Here is a 20904-nt window from a genome sequence, read left to right as displayed (position 1 = left end):
AGCACTCTACCCAGGGAAAGAGCTTGAGGCTCTGTCTCAAAAAAAAAAAAAAAAAAAGAATAAATAGGAACAAGCTAGGGGAATGGAGGTGGACAACATGGAAGTGACCTCCAGCTATCCTCTCCTCTAATGCTGACAGGGATCTACCACGTTGGAGTGGAAAAGAAAAAAGAGAAAAACAAGTAAGAAAAAAACTATTAATTTCTGACTTAGCTTTAAAGCTACAAAAATAAGCAAGGCAGCTTCATATACAAAGATAGATCTCCTCTGGCCTAGAAGGCCGTAGTTAGTCTTGGCAGAAGCCCAACTGACTACAGCAGAGACCCAATTCACAGACAGGTGGTAGGCATTTCCCACCATATTCTTTCCCTAGCAAATCACTTTAAGAATAAAGTTACAGTGTTTATATTTAACAGCAAATTCTGAAAACACCTAACCCATTTTCGAAACATTTTATTTCACAGTTCTATATACGGTTAGGTATTAATGTCATCTATCACTGAATAAATGAATTCTGCAAGGTTAAATGATGATGTGTTTATGTTCTATCTGCTCATTGGCCCCTGGGTCAGCCAATCTGATCCAGGGCTCCATGGCAACCATCTCTATCACTAAGAGCTACAAGATAAGATTCCCTTGCCTTTCTTTTTTTAAATAAAGCATTTTTCACAGAAACCGCTGCAAATAATATCATAGAATAGTCTTTATAGATAAATTAAGAAATGATGCCATTCTGATATACTAAAAATGAATAGGGTGTGTATGTATTGGGATAGTGAATAGCAATGACAATAAATCTATGCAAATAACAAAGGGATCCCAAAAACCCTGGAGATTTTTTTCCTTGTTTAATATCCAATAGAGAAATTCAGGAATTCTTGAACTGCCAGAAAACCAAGATCAGGATAAACTGAGGAATTAGTATAAGGGGAGTGCTGCCCAGCTGAAATCACAATATTTAAGTTTCCCATACCTCAAAATACAGAGTCCTCCACAACTTATCTGGACTATTAGAGTAAATATAAAACTCACAGAGCTCAGGTCCTTACTATTCATATTTTCAGATCACAGTCAGCTTACACAGCCCTTGGAATTCTTATTATGTCTGTTCTCTTCTCTACACCCTACTATCTCTACTATGCTTAGAGGGAAAAAAAAATGCCGTGTCCGAATAAGGAAGTAATACATTTGATCTTCATGTTTTATATGCTCCAGCTCCTTCTCCCTCAGCAACAGATCTCCTTGAAGCAAAGAAGGAATGAGATAATTATTAACTGGATGAGGGGACAAAAAACAAAACAAAAGAATAGTTTTCCCCAGTGGTGCTCATTAATACTCTAAAGTCCGCCTGGCATTATTAGAAGGTATTCTTCTTTTCTGGCATACTTTTCACTAATACTTGATGTAATATCTCAGGCTGCAACAAGTAATTTTCGTACCCACCTTCTGGTATATAGAAGTAAGTGAATGCTGAGGACTGGACAGGAGCTGAGACGCTAGAGTCAAAATTTGCTAGGAAAGTATGCATTGTTATCTGACTCACATTACTGTGTGTGGAGTTTTATAAATTCTGGCAAATTATACCTAACATAAAATTTACCATTTTAACCACTTTTAAGTATACAGTTCATTGATATTAATTAGACTCATATTGTTCATTAAAGAAGAGAAAATGGTTACAGGTACAAAAGCCATGGTATCAAGAGACTACGTCATTCCTTTGAGTATATTTAATGAACATTTATTGTACAAGTCACTTATATTAAGAACTATGGGGAATATGGAGAATAAACAGTTAAATATTAAGACTCTGAAACTACTTTGCCCAGTTAAAAATAGCGCAACACATATATTTCCAGTATGGTTTTCACATGCTGAATGCAATTTCTTTTTACTTTCTTTCTTTTTTTGTTTGAGACAGAATTTTACTGTGTCGCCCTCAGTAGAGTGCCATGGTGTCACAGCTCACAGCAACCTCAAATTCTTGGGCTTAAGGGATTCTCTTGCCTCAGCCTCCCAAGTAGCAAGGCTACGGGTGCCTGCCCCAGCGCCCGGCTATTTTTTGTTGCAGTCATCATCATAGATTAGCTGGCCCGGCCAGGTTCTGGGCTGAGTGGAACGCGCCAACTTCTGTGTATGTGGCTGGCCCGGTAACCACTGTGCAACAGGCGGCGAGCCTGAATCCAATTTCTTACATGACCATCTCAGTTCCCAAAAATGTCCAAAGTGGATGATGTCTCTTTTGTCAGCACTTTGTTCCCAGGGACTCACAGGCAGACTAACATGAGAAACAATAGACAAAATTCAAAAAATTCCTAGGACTGAGAAAACCTTTTCTGTAACACTATTTCAATTTTCCAACAGTTCTTAACCCAGAAAAGGGGACAGAAGCAGTTTGTAGTGGGAGTCATAAATTGTAATAAAGCTATTTTTTAAAATCACTGCAAAGAAAGTTACTACACAGGTCGGCACAAAGGAGTAGGCTCAAGGAGTAGGACACTGGCCCCATATACTGAAGGTGGTGGGTTCAGACCTGGCCCTGGCCAAAAACTGCAAAAAAAGAAAGTCACTACGCCAGGCTTCTTCTCTACATCAAATTTCCTCTATAACATCACACAACCCTCCCCCCCCAAACATTTAATCCTAGTCGTATTATCTTTTTTTTTCCTCCCCAATTTTGTTTTTAAAGATCCTGATTCAGGGCTGGGTGCAGTGGCTCACGCTTGTAATCCTAGCACTTGGGAGGCCGAGGTGGGTGAATTGCCTGAGCTCACAGGTTCGAGACCAGTCTGTCCATATTTGTACAGAATTTGTATCCATATTGGATATGGTTTTATAGCCAATCTTTATGTAATTGACATGACACAGAACATTTTTATATCATACCTTTTTCAACTACTAGACTATGACAATTTTTCTATTACTTCTAACATAAAGTCATTTTAATAGCTATCTAATGTTTTATTATATAGACATACCATAATTTATCTAATCATTTCCCCATCATTAAAAATTTAGGCAGCCATTACTTTTTACAATATAATAACTATGTGATGAACATCTTTGCACCTAAATCTGAAACCTCAAACTCCTGGGTTCAAGCAATCCTCCTGCCTCACAAGTAGATGAGTAAAAGATGGTAAAAATTACCATCACACCTGGGTAATTTTTCTATTTTTTATGCAGTGGGAGGTGTTGCTCTTTCTCAGGCTGGTCTTAAATGATCCTTTCACCCCAGCCTCCCAAAGTGCTAGGATTACAGGCATGAGCCACCGCAACCAGGCCATACCTAAATCTTTATTCACATTTCTCATCAACTCCCCAGGATAAATGCATTCAAGAGTTGAGGAGATAAAACATTTCCCTAGTTCACTATAGTTAATAGAAGCAAGGACAGTCACACTATCAAATTAAAGAGTATTTCCCAACTGCTCCCCCAGCAACAAATGATGTTTACTTCTCAAAAAAAAAAAAAAAAAAAAAAGAAAAGGTATTTCCTACAAGGATCAACTTTATCAATATTAAGCTTAAATGTTTAGATTACACTTCATATTAGAAACCCAGTATCTAACCACATTAGAAACCCTTGAAAAGGCTTGGCACCTGCAGCACATATACCCAGGCTGGTGGGTTCAAACCCAGTCCAGGCCAGCTAAACAATGACAACTGCAACAACAACAACAACAAATAGCCGGGCGTTGTGGCGGGCACGTGTATTCCCAGCTACTTGGGAAGCTGAGGCAGGAGAATTGCTTGAGCCCAAGGGTTTGAGGTTGCTGTGAGCTGTGACGCCACAGCGCTCTACCGAGGATGACACAGTGAGACTCTGTATCAAAAAAATAAAGAAAGAAACCCTTGAAAAATCTCTTCTGACTTCCTCAAAAATTACATGTGTTCTGAAGACACAAATGGTACATCCCTATTTCTAAATAATAATAATGGCTAATGCTAACTAAGCCTTTAAAATGACCAGGAACTGTTTAAAGGGTATGTGTGTATGTATGTATGAACTCTTTTAACACAGACTAAGGAGATACTGTTATGATCTTCATTTTACATATGAAGAAATGCAGAGGTTAAGTAATTTTCCCAAAGTCACAGAACCAGCAATTAGCAAAGCTGGGATTTGAATTCCTGAGGGCAAGTACTCAACCAGTATGCTTTTCCTAAAGAGAAGCTTTTAACAGGTTCTATAATAACAGTAATAAGGGACGAAGAAAAATATTGGAGAAAAGAGAATTAAGTAGGTGCTGTATAGTAACTTTTAGGCACAGAAATGGTCCCTGTCAGTTTGGCCAACATATATCACATTTTTAATTATCCTAAATAGGGTGCTGCTAAAACACTTTTTGCAAAAGCATCTCTTGATCTTTCCTTGTTCCTCCAAAAAATTTTTTAAAAGAACGAAAAGAAGAAGAATAAAAATAAACTGAAATATTACTTCTCTAACATCTTTGAACAGCTTTTCTGTCCTTGACCTTTTTCAAATCCTTGGATGGTTAAAAAACAAAGATTTGAAAGAAGGCACTTCTGTTGACATAAAAACACATTTTGGTAATTTTTCCCTTGGTAATGATCGAAACATTTAAGAAACACTTTAAGTCTATCCCACCCACCCTCAAATGGAAGGAAAATCAAGTTAACGAAACCATCATCTTTTAATTTCGCAGCAGTTTTCTTCCCCCTCCAAGGCTATTCCTGTCCTAGCTGCAGACAGGGAACTGCTCCCAGTGACGTCAGACCAGTCTCCCAGCAACGATTAATGCGGGTTGTCCACCACAGGAGTTTCCTGAAAAGCTAGCAAGAAATTATCCACATATTTGCTTCAATGTCAAGATGCAAGGATGCAGTGGAGTTTCTCTTAACACTTACAGCTCCAATCTCTGGCAAGCTTCTAAACAGGTTATTCTTCTAGAATGCTCGCCATCTACCCTAGGATTATCTTCCTCCTCCTCCCTTCCAAATATAAAAGTCAGATTTTGTTGGCTTGAAATACCTATGGTTATAACAAATATTAATATAATTGAGCTACTACAGAAAATAGGAAGGTATAATGTAAGTTGAAAAACAGACAATATTACTCTTCACTTCACAGAAAGAATTTAGAGTAAATGAAAGCATAGAGCAAAAAAAGAAAAAATAAATAAAGAAAAAAACCAGTAAGTTCTTAAAGGGCACTTCTTCACATATGCTATCCAAACACATATTCACAGATAGGCAAACCTTAAATTTCCCAAGGCTCTAATCTAGTGACTTTCAAAGATCAAAAGTATTAAAGTGGAGTGGCATAATTAGGAATTGATAGCCTAAATAATAAAAAACAGGGGGGTGTGGTAGGGAGACTAGATCTTTGTGTTCACACCAAAAGAATCTAAAAATTTCTTCCTAAAGCTTTGCTTTAGCTACATATATTCAAGATTAGAATTTTACTCTAAACTACAGTGGCAAGGAATTTTATATAACAACCTATTTTTGAGGTCTGAGAAAAAGACCTGCCTGTTCAGAACCCATGCAAATAAGGCAGAAAAATTCTGAATTTCAAAATTCAGCCTAGAATTATTAATGCATCCTAGGTTCAAGAAACCTAATTATGATCAATTTTTCTTTCCATATTTAGAAAAGGAAATTTGGTAAAATTCATTAACAGCAGGATATATAGGGTTAACTCAGCCACCCTGTTTCAGCAATTCTGACTTTTGTCAGAGCCTATTCTAAAAGGAAACAAACAAAATAGCACCCTATGTCATTAAAACATCCCCCCGTTGTCTTCAGCTCTATTCAATGGTACCCAGTTATTAACATCAAGTCATACATGGGAGAACGCACCGCTTCAGATGGATTTTTCTTCTTCCTTCTCTCCGTCCCCTCCCTCTCAGAAGAAAAAGACTGCAAATAAAATCACTACGTCACTGGAGGTAGAGGGAATCCCATCTCTGCACTCTTTAGAAGCCAAAGCCAGCAAACAAAAACAAGCCAATTACAACAAACAAACAAGTAATACAAAATAAGCAGCAGATCCAGAGCAAATTCACATTGACAACCTCAAAATACCAAAAGGCATGTTTTAGTAAAAAGGTTTTAACAAATTCTCCCTAGGATGTTCATAATCAAAAAGCTTTCAAGACATAGCAAAGATGACATATTTCTTCTTATCATATTTAAAGACCAGGGGACAGTTACATAAAGACATGACAGAGAGGCACAGTCACCAGCCAGGTGTGGATAGCTGGATAATGACAATGACACAGTGAAGGATATTTATAGGGGATTCCCTGCTTCCTGCGATGTGCGTCAACAGCATCACCAAAGAGAGCAGAAATCACCACTGTTCTCATAAGCTAAATCTGAATGAAGCATTGCGTGAAACAGCCAAAGAAGAGGTAGAATCTGAATAGAGTAAAAGTTCTAGCACACCTAATTTTTTAAATATGTAAAGACATAAAACAGCAAATGAAAATGTCCGTAAATCCCTCACTTAAAACTTAACACTTAAAAATTCTCCCCTGTGTATTACATAGTTAAATCAGCCAAGATAGAAAATGTATCTTTCTAGTTCCTTCCCTACCCAGTCTGTGGAGTTCAAGGACTTTTATATAAAGAATATTATCCAAAACTCACCCCAGATGGATCTGCACTTACACCAACAGCGAGCTCACATTATTAATGGAGGCCTCATTGTAAGGATCTGTTCTGCCGGAATTTTGCCGGAAGAAATTTCTTCTGGGAAACCTATGCCTCTTCCCCCACCCACGGTCCCCTCCCACCCCCTGCACCCTTGAATGAAATGCTACTGATCCTTGCTGCTGCGTCTCCAGCTAGCTAATTGCTCTGACAAGCAGCTCTGAAGCAGACCATGGCCCAGCTGTTCAGAGAGATGTCACTCACAGCTCTGCCAACAGTCACATTCACACATACATTCTCTCTCTCTCTCTCTCTCTCACACACACACACACACACAGGCCACAAGAGCACCCCCTCCCACCTCCTCTTCTTGCTCTCATTCAAGTACTTCAGTGGCACGCCTGCCTCCACACTGCTCTGAGGATAGCATTTAAAGAAACAGCAGCATCTCTTTTCTGCTGCAAATGTAGAGAATGCCAAAATAGTCTTTTTAGTGAAGAATAATTAGTCAAGGATATGTACTGAATTAAAAGTTCACCTTTAAATTTACCTTACCTTTTTCTCATTTGCAAAATAATCAAAGCCAGGGAAATGATCTTTGCCTAAAAGCTACTGGGCTGGACTTTAGAAATGTAAAATTAAGAACAAACCTAGTTACGAAGAATTTTCTTTCCAGTGAACTATATTTAGTAAAATTCTTTTTCATTTTGGGCAGAAGGCAGGCAGCATAGTTCTCCATTCTCCTCCCATATTTGCCCCCAAAGGATGGGAAGAAGATTGGCTATACAATGAGGGAGGAAGGAAACCATGAAGGTAACAGAACTGATAAAAGAAAAAAGGATGGGAAGAAAGAACATGAGGATGAGAATAAACAGATTAAAGAAAGTGGTACAAAGGAGGCCAGGAAACAAGAATAATAGTTCTAGAAAATACACAGGGGTCTAGATAGCAAACTTACTCACCTTCAGGTCCTAATTTTTAAGAGCCCAAGGGAAGGTAGTAATAATCTCTATTGCTCAGGAAGTAATGGATGTTACAGGTGTTGCAAGGTCTTTAATAGCGCATATAGGCATCCTGAGGAAAACAATAAAACTTACCACAAAGACATGTCTATTTATTCATTCAAACACATATTTGTTGTATGCTTGAGTTCTTATAATGGGCAAGGTATTATGGTAAGTTCTAGGAAAATGAGATAGATTCATTAAGTGTCATACAAAAGGAAAAAAGGACCTAGCTTTTACACTGAGATGAGAAGCCATGAGGAGATCAAAAGACTGATCCTAAAGCAGAGGTTCTCAACCTTCCTAATGCCACGGCCTTTTAATACAGCTCCTGTGGGTCGCAACCCACAGGTTGAGAACCACTGTCCTAAAGGATCAAACAGACCACTGAAAAGAATCTGACTTTTACACTTAAATGAGATGAGAGGTAACATTGATGGTTTTTAAGTGGAGTAGTAACATGATTTTTTAATTTATTTCTTTTTTGTCCCCAAATTTTTGCTTGAGAAATTCCTAACATAATTTGCAAACATAATACCATTAAGACCTAGACTGATACATACATTCATCTGTACATATATGTGTATGTATGATGTGGGTATAAATGTTTTTCAAAACAATCTAAAGTGTTCTCATGATGACTCTTCACACCTAAAACAATTCAATACATGTATCGTAACATTAAGGTAATCCTGAACTATGATAGCCATCAGCCAAGTCCCACATGAGTGGCTGGGTGGCATACATGCAAGACAGATCTAAATAGCACTTCTAAGTCTTCAAAATCTGAAATGACTTTGGAATCACCACTCACAGAAGGATGTGCAGAACTTGCAAGCTGAACCCAAATGTATGCTAAAGTAAAGATCAATATTCACTGTGGGAATTAAAACCCTAACTCTCATTATATAACATTCAAAATTTCCAGGCTATAATTTAGAATTACTTAGATTAGCTGGATGTGACAGTGCATGCCTACTGTCGTAGCTATCCGGGAGGCTGAAGAGGGAGGATTGCATGAGCCCACGTGTTCCAAGTTACAGTGAGCTATGATCACACCACTGCATGCCAGCCTGGGCAAGAAAGTGAACCCATCTCTAATAATAATAATGATACATTTCTTTCAAATAATAACAAATAAAATTACCTGGCATACAAATAATCAAGATAATTCAAACTACATAGGAAAAGAAATGAAGAGCCAAAACATCAAGATGACATAGGTATTAGAATTAATGACCTGACAACAACCTTAAAGCAGATGGAATAAAAGTGCTCCAAGTTAGCACAAACACTCCCTGTAGTCCCAGCTACTTGGGAGGCTAAGGCAAGAAAATTGCTTAAGCCCAAGAGTTTGAGGTTGCTGTGAGCTGTGACGCCATGGCACTCTTCTGAGGATGACAAAGTGAGACTCTGTCTCAAAAAAAAAAAAAAAGAAAAGAAACAGAGGCGATAAAGAGTAATCAAAAATTTTTTTTTTTTTTTTTTTTTGAGACAGAGTCTCACTTTGTCACCCTCAGTAGAGTGCTCTGGTGTCACGACTTACAGCAACCTCAAATTCTTGGGCTTAAGCAATTCTTTTGCCTCAGCCTCCCAAGTACCTAGGATTACAGGTACCCATTACAATGCCTGGCTAATTTTTTGTTGTAGTTGTCATTGCTGTTTAGCAGGCCCAGGCTGGGTTCAAACCCGCCAGCCCCGGTGTATGTGGCGCCCTAAACACTGAGCTACGTATGCCAAGCTGAACCCAATGACAATTTAAAACTGAAAAAGATACACTGAAAATATAAACACTCAACTTGATAGGTTCAATAAGAGAATAAAAATGACTGAAGAAAAATCAGTGGAACTGAAGACAGAGCAACAGAAATACAAATATGAATAATGAATCTGAACAATAAGGGGAAAAACAATTCGGGGATAAAAGAACAAATCAAGAACCTGTGGGATGAGCAAAAAGTCTAATATTCAGGTCATTTAGAGTTCCAGAAGGAAAGGAGAAAGAGTGTGGTAAAATATTTTTAAAAACTAATGGTTGAAAGCTTCACAAATTGAACAAAAGATATAAACCATCCACTCCTAGACTCAGCTAAAAACTAAAAGACAAAAACAAACAAAAAACAAATCCTAAAAGCAACCAAAGGAAAATAACACACTACTTATTAAGAAAATAATGATTCAAATCAATTCATATTTCTTATCAGAAATCATAAAGAGACTACAAAGAAGGCTTGGGGCTCGGCACATATAGCTCAGTGGCTAGGGCGTCAGCCACATAACACGGGAGTTGGTGGGTTGGACCCCAACTTGGTCCTGCCAAACAACAATGACAACTACAACAACAACAACAACAACAAAAAATAGCCGGGCATTGCAGCAGGCACCTGTAGTCCCAGCTACTTGGGAGGCTGAAGAAAGAGAATTGCTTAAGCCCAAGAGTTAGAGGTTGCTATGAGCTGTGACGCCACAGCACTCTACCGAGGGCAACATAATAAGATTCTGTCTCCCCAAAAAATTAAATAAATAAATAAAGCCTGGGCAAGAACAAGACCCCATCTCCACTGAAAACAAAACAAATTAGCTGGGAGTGGTGGTGAGTAGTCCCAGCTACTCAAGAGGCTGAGGCAGGAGGATCACTTAAGCCCAGATGTTGGAGGTTGCAGTGAGCTTTGATGATGCCACTGTACTCTAGCCCGGGCTACAGAGCAAGACCCTGTCTCACCAAAAAAAAAAAAGGGAAAGAAAAAAGACTAAAGGAAAGTGAAATATTTTTAAAGTACTAAATGAAAGAACTATAAATTCACAGAAAATATCCTTTAGGAATGAAGATAAAGACATCTGCAGATGAAGAAAAACTAAGACAACTCATTGTAAAGGACTGTTTATAAAAGAATGGCCAAAGAAAGTTATTCAAAAAAAGAAAGGAGGTAATATTGGTGATATAGTGGTGAGCATAGCTGCCTTCCAAAAAAAGAAAGGAAATGGGCCAGGTGTGGTGGCTCAGGCCTATAATCCTAGCACTCTGAGAAGCCGAGGCCGTGGATCACTTGAGCTCATGAGTTCAAGACCAGCCTGAGCAAGAGAGAGACCCTGTCTCTACTAACAATGAAAAAGTGATGGGCGGCACCTGTGGCTCAAGGAGTAGGGCGCCGGTCCCATATGCTGGAGGTGGCAGGTTCAAACCCAGCCCCGGCCAAAAACCACAAAAAAAAAAAAAAAGAAAGAAAAAGAAAAAGTGAGGCAAGAGAATCATTTGAGCTCAAGAGTTTGAGGTTGCAGTGAGCCATGATGCCACAGCACTTTACCAAGGGCGACAAAGTCAGCCTCTGACTCAAAAAAAAAAGAAAAGAAAAGAAAGAAAATGGTAATACAAAACTTAGAACACCAGGAATGAAGGAAGAAAAACATATTTTAAACATCAAACATATTTTAAAGAACTCAGTAGGAGATTATCATATATAATCTAATATTTGCCGTTAAATATTAGATTATATATGATAATCTACTGAGTTCTTTAAAATATGTTAGATGTTTAAAAGCAAAAATTTTAAGATTGTCTGATAGGGTTTTCAATGTACATAGATATAAAAGACAACTACAACATAAAGGAAGGATAGCAAAGAAATCTACATGGTGGTAAAGTTTCAATATTCCTCCTGAAATATTAAAGTATCAATTCTAAGTATTAAAAGTTAGGAGCGTGGGGGCTGTGCCTATGGCTCAAAGGAGTAGGGCGCCGGCCCCATATGCCGGAGGTGGCAGGTTCAAACCCAGCCCCAGCCAAAAACTGCAAAAAAAAATTAAAAATTAAATAAAATAAAAGTTAGAAGTGTGTATATGTGTATGTGTGTGTGTGTGTGTGTGTGTGTGCATAGGAACAGAGAGATCGCTAGAGCAACCAAACTTCAAAAACTATGCAAAAGATTCAGTTAAAACCTAATACATTTTAAATTAAAATGTTTAAAATGGAATACTATAAAATGTTCAAATAAAGACCAGGCCTGGTGACTCACACTTGTAACCCTAGCACTTTGGGAGTCCAAAGTGAGAAGATCCCTTGAGCCTGAGAGTTTGAGACTAGCTTGAGAAAATAGCAAGACCCTTCCTCTACAAAAGGTTAAAAAAATTAGTCATGCATAGTGGCACACAATTGTAATCTCAACTACTTGGGAGGCTTAGGCAAGAGCAGATGGATTGAATCTAGCAAGAAGTCTGAGGTTACAGTGAGCTATGATGATCCCACTGTACTCCAGCCTAGGTGACAGAGCAAGACCCTATCTCAAAAAAAAAAAAAAGAAAGTTCAAATGACTCAAAAGGCAAGAAAAGGGAAGTAAAAGGAGATTCAAAAATAAAAGGAACAAAGAGAAAACAAATAAGATGGTAGACCAAAATCTAAATATATCAACACTTTTATAAGGGTAAAAGATGTAAAAATGTCGATTAGAAAACACTACCCCAAAATTAAAAAACATGACCCAACTTGTATGCTATCTACAAGAAAGTCACCTCAAATATAATGATATAGGCAGGTTAAAAGCAATTGAATTAACTATTCTATGAGGTACTTTAATGGTGGATACATGACATATTTGATCTTAGCCAAAAGGCCAAGAAGTGATGATACGTGACATTATAAACATGTCAAAATTTAAAAATCTGTGTGACACAGAGAATAAAACCTAATGCAAACAATGGACTTTAGTTAATAATAACAGACCTATATTGGTTTACCGATTTTAACACACATACTACATTAATGTAAGATGTTAATGATAGAGGAAACTGTGTGTATATGGAAGGCAGGGGATGGTATATGGGAACTCTCTGAACCCTCAATTTTTCTACAAACTTAGAACTGTTCTAAAAAATAAAGCCTATTAATTAAAATTAACTTTTATGAGAGATGGAGTCTCGCTCTGTTGCCCATGCTGGAATACAGTAGCACGATCATAGCTCACTGCAGCAATGCAATCACAGCTCACTGCAGCCTCAAACTTCTGGGCTCAAGTGATTCTCCTGTCTCAGCCTCCTGAGTAGCTGGGATTACAGGGTGCACTCCCATGGCTGGCTATAAAGTCTATTAATTAAAAAAAAATAGATATAAAGTTACCATATAAATACTAACCAAAAAATGTGGAATAACATATTAGTATTAGACAAAGTATACCTCAGAGCAAAGAAACAGAAATTTCACACAATGTGGATTTACCAAGAAGACGTAACAGTTATAAATATCTATGTGCCTTCTAAAAGAGCTTCAAAATACACAAAGCAAAAACTGAGAACTAAAAGAAAAAACAAACGCTCAAATACAGCTAGGTATTTTAACACCCCTCTCTCAGAAATAGAACAATTAGAAAATAAGCGAGGATATAGAACTGAACAACATACTCAACAAATAGGAACTAACAACACTCCAACTGAAAATAGAATACCTTCTTTTCAAGCGCTCCTGAAGCATTCACCAAGACAGACTATAGACTATACTGAGTCATGAAACAACCTTAATAAATTAAAAAAATTAAAGTCATACAAAGTATGTTCTTTGACCATAATGGAATTAAACTAGAAATCAATAACAAAAAAGGAACAAGAAAATCTCTAAACACTTGGAAATTAAAGAAGATATTTCTAAATAATCCCTAAATCAAAGAGGAAGTCTCAAGTAAAACTGGAAAATATTTTGAGCTGCACAAAAATGTAACTATAATATATTGAAATTTGTGGTATGCAAACTAAAGAAATGCCTAGAGGGAAATATATACATAGCACCAAATGCTTATATTAGAAAAAAAGTGTTATGGACTGAATGTTTGTGTTCTCCCAAAATTCTTATGTTGAAGCCTTAACCCCCAGTATGGCTGTGTTTGGAGGTGGCCTCTAAGAAAGTAATAAACATTAAATAAGGTCATAAGTTGGAGGTCACAGTGACCTAAGATGATGTTATTCATATGAATGACTCTTATAGTCATTTTCATGATGTGTTCATGATTTTTTTTTAATGATGAGAATTATGATAGTTTAGAAACAAAACTGAACATGCAGGCCGGGGTGGTGGCTCGTGCCTGTAATCCTAGCACTCTGGGAGGCTAAACTGGGCGGACTGTCTGAGCTCATGGGTTGGAGACCAGCCTCAGCAAAAGCAAGACCCAGTCTCTATAAATAGCCAGGCATTGTGGTGGGCACCTATAGTCCCAGTTACTTGGGAGGCTGAGATAAGGGAATTGCTTGAGCCCAAGAGTTTGAGGTTGCTGTGAGCTATGATGCACAGCACTCTACCAGGGACAACAGAGTGAGACTCTGTCTCAAAAAACAAAAAAACAACTTAACATGTAAAAAACTATATACATTATGATATTAATGATAAATAAATATTTATGAACAGATCACAGGATAAGAAAAGATATTCTGGACACAACTGGGAAAAACTAAACACAAACTGGGTATTGGACGATTAAGTATTATTGTTTTTTGTTTTTTTTTTGAGACAGAGTCTTTGTTGCCCTGGGTAAAGTACTGTGGTATCACAGCTCAAACTCTTGGGCTCAAGCAATCCTCTTGCCTCAGCCCCTGGAGTAGCTAGGATTACAGGTGCCCCCTATAATGCCCAGCTATTTTTAGAGACAGGGTCTCACTCTTGTTCAGGCTGGTGTTGAACTCCTGAGCTCAAGCAATCCACCACCTCACAGAGTGCTAGGATTACAGGCATGAGCCACCGTACCCGACCCCTATTATTGCTATTTTTGTGAAATATGATAACGGCATGGTATTGATTTCTTTGTGGTCCTTATTAGATATAGATACATACTGAAGTATCTACAGGTGAAATAACACATGAGGGTTTACTATAAAATACTCCAACTCTGTGTCTCTCAATTACGTGAGCACTGTGCTGCCATTGCTCTCCAATGCCATGTTGTCTCTAGCTCCCAGAACCCAACGGGCGAAGGGGTATAAGTAAGCAGATCTCTCCACCCTGGTTTGTACAGACTGCCTGCAAATCAACCAGTGATAAAGCACCAGGAAACAACTGCTCCCAAGAGTATGTCCTTTACTGAAGGGATAAAGAACTTCATTGTTATAGGTTTAGTACTGTGGCACCCTGTGAAATAAGGTTTTCATATTATTAAATATGAAGGTATTTAATTCTGCCTCAGCCTCCCAAAGTGCTGGGATTATCATAAGACCACTGAATTTCTGATATGCAAACTTGCCTTCTAGTATCTGGTGTAAGAAATTGCTCAGGACTTGGGCAGTGCGTGTGGCTCTGTGGGTAGGGCACCAGCCCCATATATCAAGGGTGGTGGGTTTAAACTTGGCCCCAGCCAAACTGCAACAAAAAAATAGCCGGGCGTTGTGGTGGGCGCTTGTAGTCCCAGCTACTGGAGAGGCTGAGGCAAGAGTATCGCCTAAGCCCAGGATTATGGAGGTTGCTGTGAGCTGTGTGATGCCATAGCACTCTACCAAGGACTATAAAGTGAGGCTCTGTCTCTAAAAAAAAAAAAAGAAAGAAAGAAAAGAAATTGCTCAGGACTTCAAAACAGGTCTGGACTTGCAAAATACAGCTACTGATGCTCTGCGGGGGGTAAGTTAGGCCTATTTGCTTGGATTTTTTATTTTTTAATTTTTTCAGAGACAGGGTCTTGCTCTGTCACTGGCTGAAGTACAAAGACCTGTAACTCTGACCTCCTGGGCATAAACAATATTCCTGCCTCGGCCTCCCAAAGTGCTGGGATTACAGATGTAAGTCACCACACCCACTAGGTTGGCCTTTTTTTTTTTTTTTTTGAGACAGAGTCTCACTTTGTCACCCTTGGTAGAGTGCTGTGGCATCACAGCTCACAGCAACCTCCAACTCTTGGGCGTAGGCAATTCTCTTGCTTCAGCCTCTGAAATAGCTAGGACTACAGGCACCCACCACAGCTGGCTATTTTTTTGTTGCAGTTGTCATTGTTGTCCAGCTGGCCTGGGCAGGGTCCAAACCCGCCAGCCTCAGTGTATGTGGCTGGCGCTGTAACCACTGTGCTACAGGTGCCAAGCCGTGGTTGGCCTTTTTAAAGACACCAACCTGTGTGCTATCCATGTCAAACACACTGCAATTATGCCAAAAACATCAAGTTAGCTTCACATATATGGAGATTGTGCTTAAAAATGCAAGATGATGAGAAACATTTCATTCTCAAAAAAATAAAAACAAAATTCTTTTCTTTCTGTGACTGGGAGTTCTGAATGTTCTGTCAAAAGGTACCTAAGTAAATGACTGCATGTGGAAAAATAATAAACAGAAATTAAGTATTGACAGCTTTTCCATTTTTATTTCACATATTTGTATGTGAATTTTTAATATAAATGTGGGTAATAAGCATTAATGTCCAAATATTTCCATGAATAAGTTCAGCTGTTCAACTTTATAATAATTACAAATAAACCTGTTACATTTACCTGGACATAAGGGGATGTGGTGGCACACACCTGTAGGTCTAGCTTCTCAGGAGGCAAAGGTGGGAGGATCACTTGAATCTAGGAGTGTCAGGTTACACTGAGCTATGACCAGGCCAGCTTGGATGAAGAGGAGAGCTGAGGCTTTTAGATAAATTTCCAATACTTTTCCCACAACTGGATGGTAAGTGAAACTACATCAAATGTCTAAAGCATCAAAAGAGACATAGAACAGAGAGCTGCTGGTGATTCTGACAGGCAAAATCTGTTTATGTAATGAGTAAGACATACTCTGAATTAAGCAATAATGAAAACTAAAAAACAAGAGCGTTCACTCACATCAATAGGATATAAAAGGACTCAGTAAGTTAGGTCGGTGGATGGTGAGTACTGAGGGAGTACATACCATTTCTATAGCACATAGCAGATGGGAGAATTCATTTAAAAAATGTCAGCATTTCATTTTAGCAAGACTTTCTATTCCTTCCCACTGAGAGATTTTTCTCAATGTAAACCACAAGGGTTAACAGTGGCTGATTCGTGTAACAGGGAAATTACTTTCTCATTGAACTTGATCTAAAAAATGGGGATAACTGTTACCTGCCTTGCAAGGTATTACAAAAATTAAAAACAAATCATTAGCACACTGGCCAGACACGGTGGCTCACGCCTGTAGTCCCAGCACTCTGGGAGGCTGAGGTGTGTGGACTGCCCTGAGCTCACAGGTTTGAGACCAGTCCAAGCAAGAGCAAGATGCCTATCTCCAAAAATAGCCAGGCATTGTGAAGGGCACCTGTAGTCCTTGCTACTTGGGAGGCTGACACAAGAGAATCACTTGAGCTCAAGAGTTGGAGGCTGCTGTGAGCTATGAAGCCATGGCACTCTACCAAGGGTAACAAAGTGAGACTCAAAAAAAAAAAAAAATCATTGCCACACTTGGCACACAGTAGGTACCCAGTAAGTTGCAGTTAATATTATTATTGAGTTTAACAGTAAAGAACAACATTCATTAGAGTCAGGAATGGTATAAGAATGCACACTATCACCATCTCTATTGAACACTGAATAGGAAGGCTTGAGACAAAAGCAATAAGACATTAAAAAAGAAATGAAGTATAAGAGAGACCAAATTTTCCTAAATTAAATCAATGTGACTGTCTAGAATCCAAGAAAATCTAAGTACCATACCATTTAAAGGACTTCAGCTAAAATGAAGATCACCCTACTAAAATTAATAATGTAACTACAGATCAGGTACAGTGGCTCACACCTGTAATTCTAGCACTTTGGGAGACCAAGGCGAGTGGATTGCCTGAGCTCTTGGGTTCAAGACCAGACTGAGGTAGAGCGAGAACCCTGTCTCTAAAAATAGCCAGACGTTGTGGCAGGTACCTGCAGTCCTAGCTACTCAGGAGGCTGAGGCAAGAGAATCACCTAAGCCCAAGACTGGAGGTTGCTGTGAGCTGTGACGCCATGCCACTCTACCGAGGGTGACAAGTAAAACTATGTCTCAAAAAAAAAAAAAAGGCCAGGAGCAGTGGCCCACTTCTGTAATCCTAGAACTCTAGGGGGCTGAGGCCAGTGGATTGCTTGAGCTCACGAGCTCGAGACCAGCCTGAGAATGTGAGATCCCGCCTCTACTAAAAAAACAAAAACTGAGGCAAGAGGATCACTTGAGCCCAAGTTGGAGGTTGCTGTGAGCTATGACACCATAGCACACTACCTAGGGCCACAGCTTGACACTCTATCTCAAAAAAAAAAAAAAAAGAATTAGCTTTGGTCTTGGTGATTTTTCCCTTTTTGTGTAGGGGAGGTAGTTCGTTGATTTTTTTTGCTGTAGTCTTTAGAATTTACTCCCTCTGCTCATTTAGTTTGTTCTTCTTTTCTTTCTTTTTTTTTTTTTTTTTTTTGTGGTTTTTGGCCGGGGCTGGGTATGAACCTGCCGCCTCTGGCATATGGGACCCGTGCCCTACTCCTTGAGCCACAGGCGCCACCCTGTTCTTCTTTTCTAATTTCTTAAGGTGGAAGAGCTTAGGTCAATGATTTTAGATTCTTCTGCTTCTCAACATGCACTGCAGCCACAACCTGTCTGAAAAAACAAATCACTATTCACCCCATAAATATGTATAATAATTATGTTAATTTTTTAAGGTTAAAAGAATTAAAAAGGTTTTTTAAAGAAATAACTCCCTGCTGGCAGCACCTGTGGCTCAGTGAGTAGGACACCGGCCCCATATACTGAGGGTGGTGGGTTTGAACCTGGCCCCGGCCAAACTGCAACAAAAAGATAGCCGGGAGTTGTGGCAGGCGCCTGTAGTCCTAGCTACTTGGGAAGCTGAGGCAAGAGAATTGCCTAAGCCCAAGAGCTAGAGGTTGCTGTAAGCTGTAACGCCATAGCACTCTACCAAGGGTGATAAAGTGAGACTCTGTCTCTAAAAAAAAAAAGGAAATAACTCCCTGCTTTCTCCTGATTCCCAGACCTAAGCACTGCTAATGTGCTTTCTGACTCTGGAGATTTGCCCATTCTGGACAGTTTCCTCTTTAGTTTTGAAAGGTATTTTCACTGCACATTGTCTATAATTTTCTTTTCTTGTTGGGTCTTTCCCTGGTTTGGGGATCAAGGTGATGTTTGCTTCGTAGAACGTGTTGGGTAATAATCCTTCTTTTTCTATATTTTGGAAGAGGTTTAGTAATATAGGTACTAGTTCTTCTTTAAAGGTTTGGTAGAATTCTGACGTAAAGCCATCTGGTCCTGGGCTTTTCTTTTTAGGGAGATTTTGTATAGTTGATGCTATTTCAGAACTTGATATAGGCCTGTTCAACATTTCCACTTCGTTCTGGCTAAGTCTTGGTAGGTGGCATACTTCCAGGTATTGGTTGATTTCTTTCAGATTTTCATATTTCTGAGAGTCGAGTTTCTTGTAATATTCATTAAGGATTTTTTTAATTTCTGAGGGGTCTGTTGTTATTTCATCATTACCATTTCTGATTGATGAAATTAGAGATTTTACTCTTTTTTTCCTGGTTAGGTTGGCCAAAGTTTATCTATTTTATTGATCTTTTTGAAAAACCAATTTTTGGATTTATTGATCTGTTGTATAATGCTTTTGTTTTCAATTTCATTTAATTCTGCTCTGATTTTGGTTATTTCTTTTCTTCTGCTGGGTTTGGGGTTAGAATGTTCTTCCTTCTCCAGTTGCTTGAGATGTCCCATTAAGTTAACTTCCTCTTTATGTTTTCTTGAGGAAGGCTTGCAGTGCTATACATTTCCCTCTTAGAACTGGCTTTGCAGTATCCCAGAGGTTCTGATAATTCGTGTCTTGATTGTTTTGTTCCAAAAATTTGGTGATTTCCTTCTTAATCTCGTCTATAACCCATCTATCCTTCAGCATAAGGTTATTTAGTTTCCATGTTCTTGTATGGGTATGCAGGTTCCTGTTGTTATTGAGTTCAACTTTTATTCCATGATGGTCTGAGAAGATGCAAGGAATAATTTCTATTTTTTTAAATTTGCTGAGGTTAGATTTGTGGCCTAGGATGTGGTCGATTTTGGAGTATGTTCCGTAGGCTGATGAGAAGAATGTGTATTCAGTTTTGTTGGGATGAAATGTTCTGTAGATGTCTGTTAAGTCCAGATGTTGAATGGTTAAGTTTAAATCTAGAATTTCTTTGTTTAGCTTCTTTTTGGAGGATCTATCCAGCACTGCTAAAGGGGTGTTAAAATCTCCAACTACTATGGAACTGGAGGAAATCAAGTTGCTCATGTCTGTTAGAGTTTCTCTTATAAACTGAGGTGCGTTCTGGTTGGGTGCATAAATATTAATAATTGAAATCTCATCGTATTGAGTATTACCTTTAACAAATATGAAGTGTCCATCCTTATCCTTCCTTATTTGGGTTGGTTTAAAGCCATTGCGTCTGCAAATAGGATTGCAATGCCTGCTTTTTTCTGCTTTCCATTTGCCTGGAGTATAGATGACCATCCCTTCACCTTGAGTCTGTATTTGTCTTTTTTTTTTTTTTTTTTGAGTCTGTATTTGTCTTTTAATGTAAGATGACATTCTTGTATGCAGCAGATATCTGGCTTGAGTTTTTATATCCAGTCAGCCAACCTGTGCCTCTTTAGTGGACAATTTAAACCATTCACGTTAATTGAGAATATTGATAAGCCTTTTGAGAGTCCAGTGGACATTTTTAATCCTTTTGAGACTGTGGAAGTTGGAATTTGATCAAAATTTTCTGGGTGGGTTTACTTTTGTGGTGGGGGATTATGCTGGTCTTTATGAAGGATAGGTCTGAGAATATCCTGGAGAGCTGGTTTAGTTATGGAAAATTTCTTCAACATGTGAATGTCATAGAAGTATTTAATTTCTCTGTCATAAACGAAACTCAGTTTAGCTGGGTTGAAAGTGATTTTGTTTTAGGAGATTAGAAGTCGATGACCATCCTCTTCTAGCTTGAAAGGTTTCAGCAGAGAGATCTGCAGTTATTCTAATATTCTTCCCCTTGTAGGTGATGGTTTTCTTTGGCCGCTTTCAGAACTTTCTCCTTCATATTAACTTTAGTGAAATTGATTATGATGTGTCTGGGGGATGTCTTATTCAGGTTGAGTCGTGCTGGAGTTCTGAATCTCTTGGCATGTCTGGAAAGTTCTCTTTCATAATCTCATGGAGAAGAGACTCTGTGCCTTGTGAAGCCACTTCATCCCTTTCAGGGATCCCTATAAGAAGAATATTGGTCTTCTTCAAATTATCTCAGAGCTCTCTGAGAGAGTGATCTGTTTTTGCCCTCCGTTTCTCTTCCTCTTTGAGAGTTTGGGAGCATTTTAAAGCTTTGTCT

At 38.6% G+C, this 20904-nt stretch overlaps 1 protein-coding gene across 23 annotated transcripts in view; it reads right to left on the bottom strand.

Moving 5' to 3' along the window:
• Positions 1-20904, bottom strand: part of R3HDM2 (R3H domain containing 2) — a 167548-nt gene that overhangs the window by 72299 nt on the left and 74345 nt on the right. Inside the window, exon 1 of one of the 23 annotated variants that reach the window (XM_053554527.1) lies at positions 16069-16087. The exons of 21 other annotated variants lie outside the window; for them this stretch is intronic. The gene's annotated coding sequence lies outside the window, so the exon portion shown is untranslated. Of the gene's footprint in view, positions 1-7583; positions 7682-16068; positions 16088-20904 lie in introns of those variants that run through there. One more of the 23 variants, XM_053554526.1, reaches the window with a different exon arrangement.

Source organism: Nycticebus coucang, chromosome 12 (assembly GCF_027406575.1).
Source record: "Nycticebus coucang isolate mNycCou1 chromosome 12, mNycCou1.pri, whole genome shotgun sequence".
NCBI lineage: Eukaryota > Metazoa > Chordata > Mammalia > Primates > Lorisidae > Nycticebus > Nycticebus coucang.
This window is presented reverse-complemented; position numbering and strand designations above follow the sequence as displayed.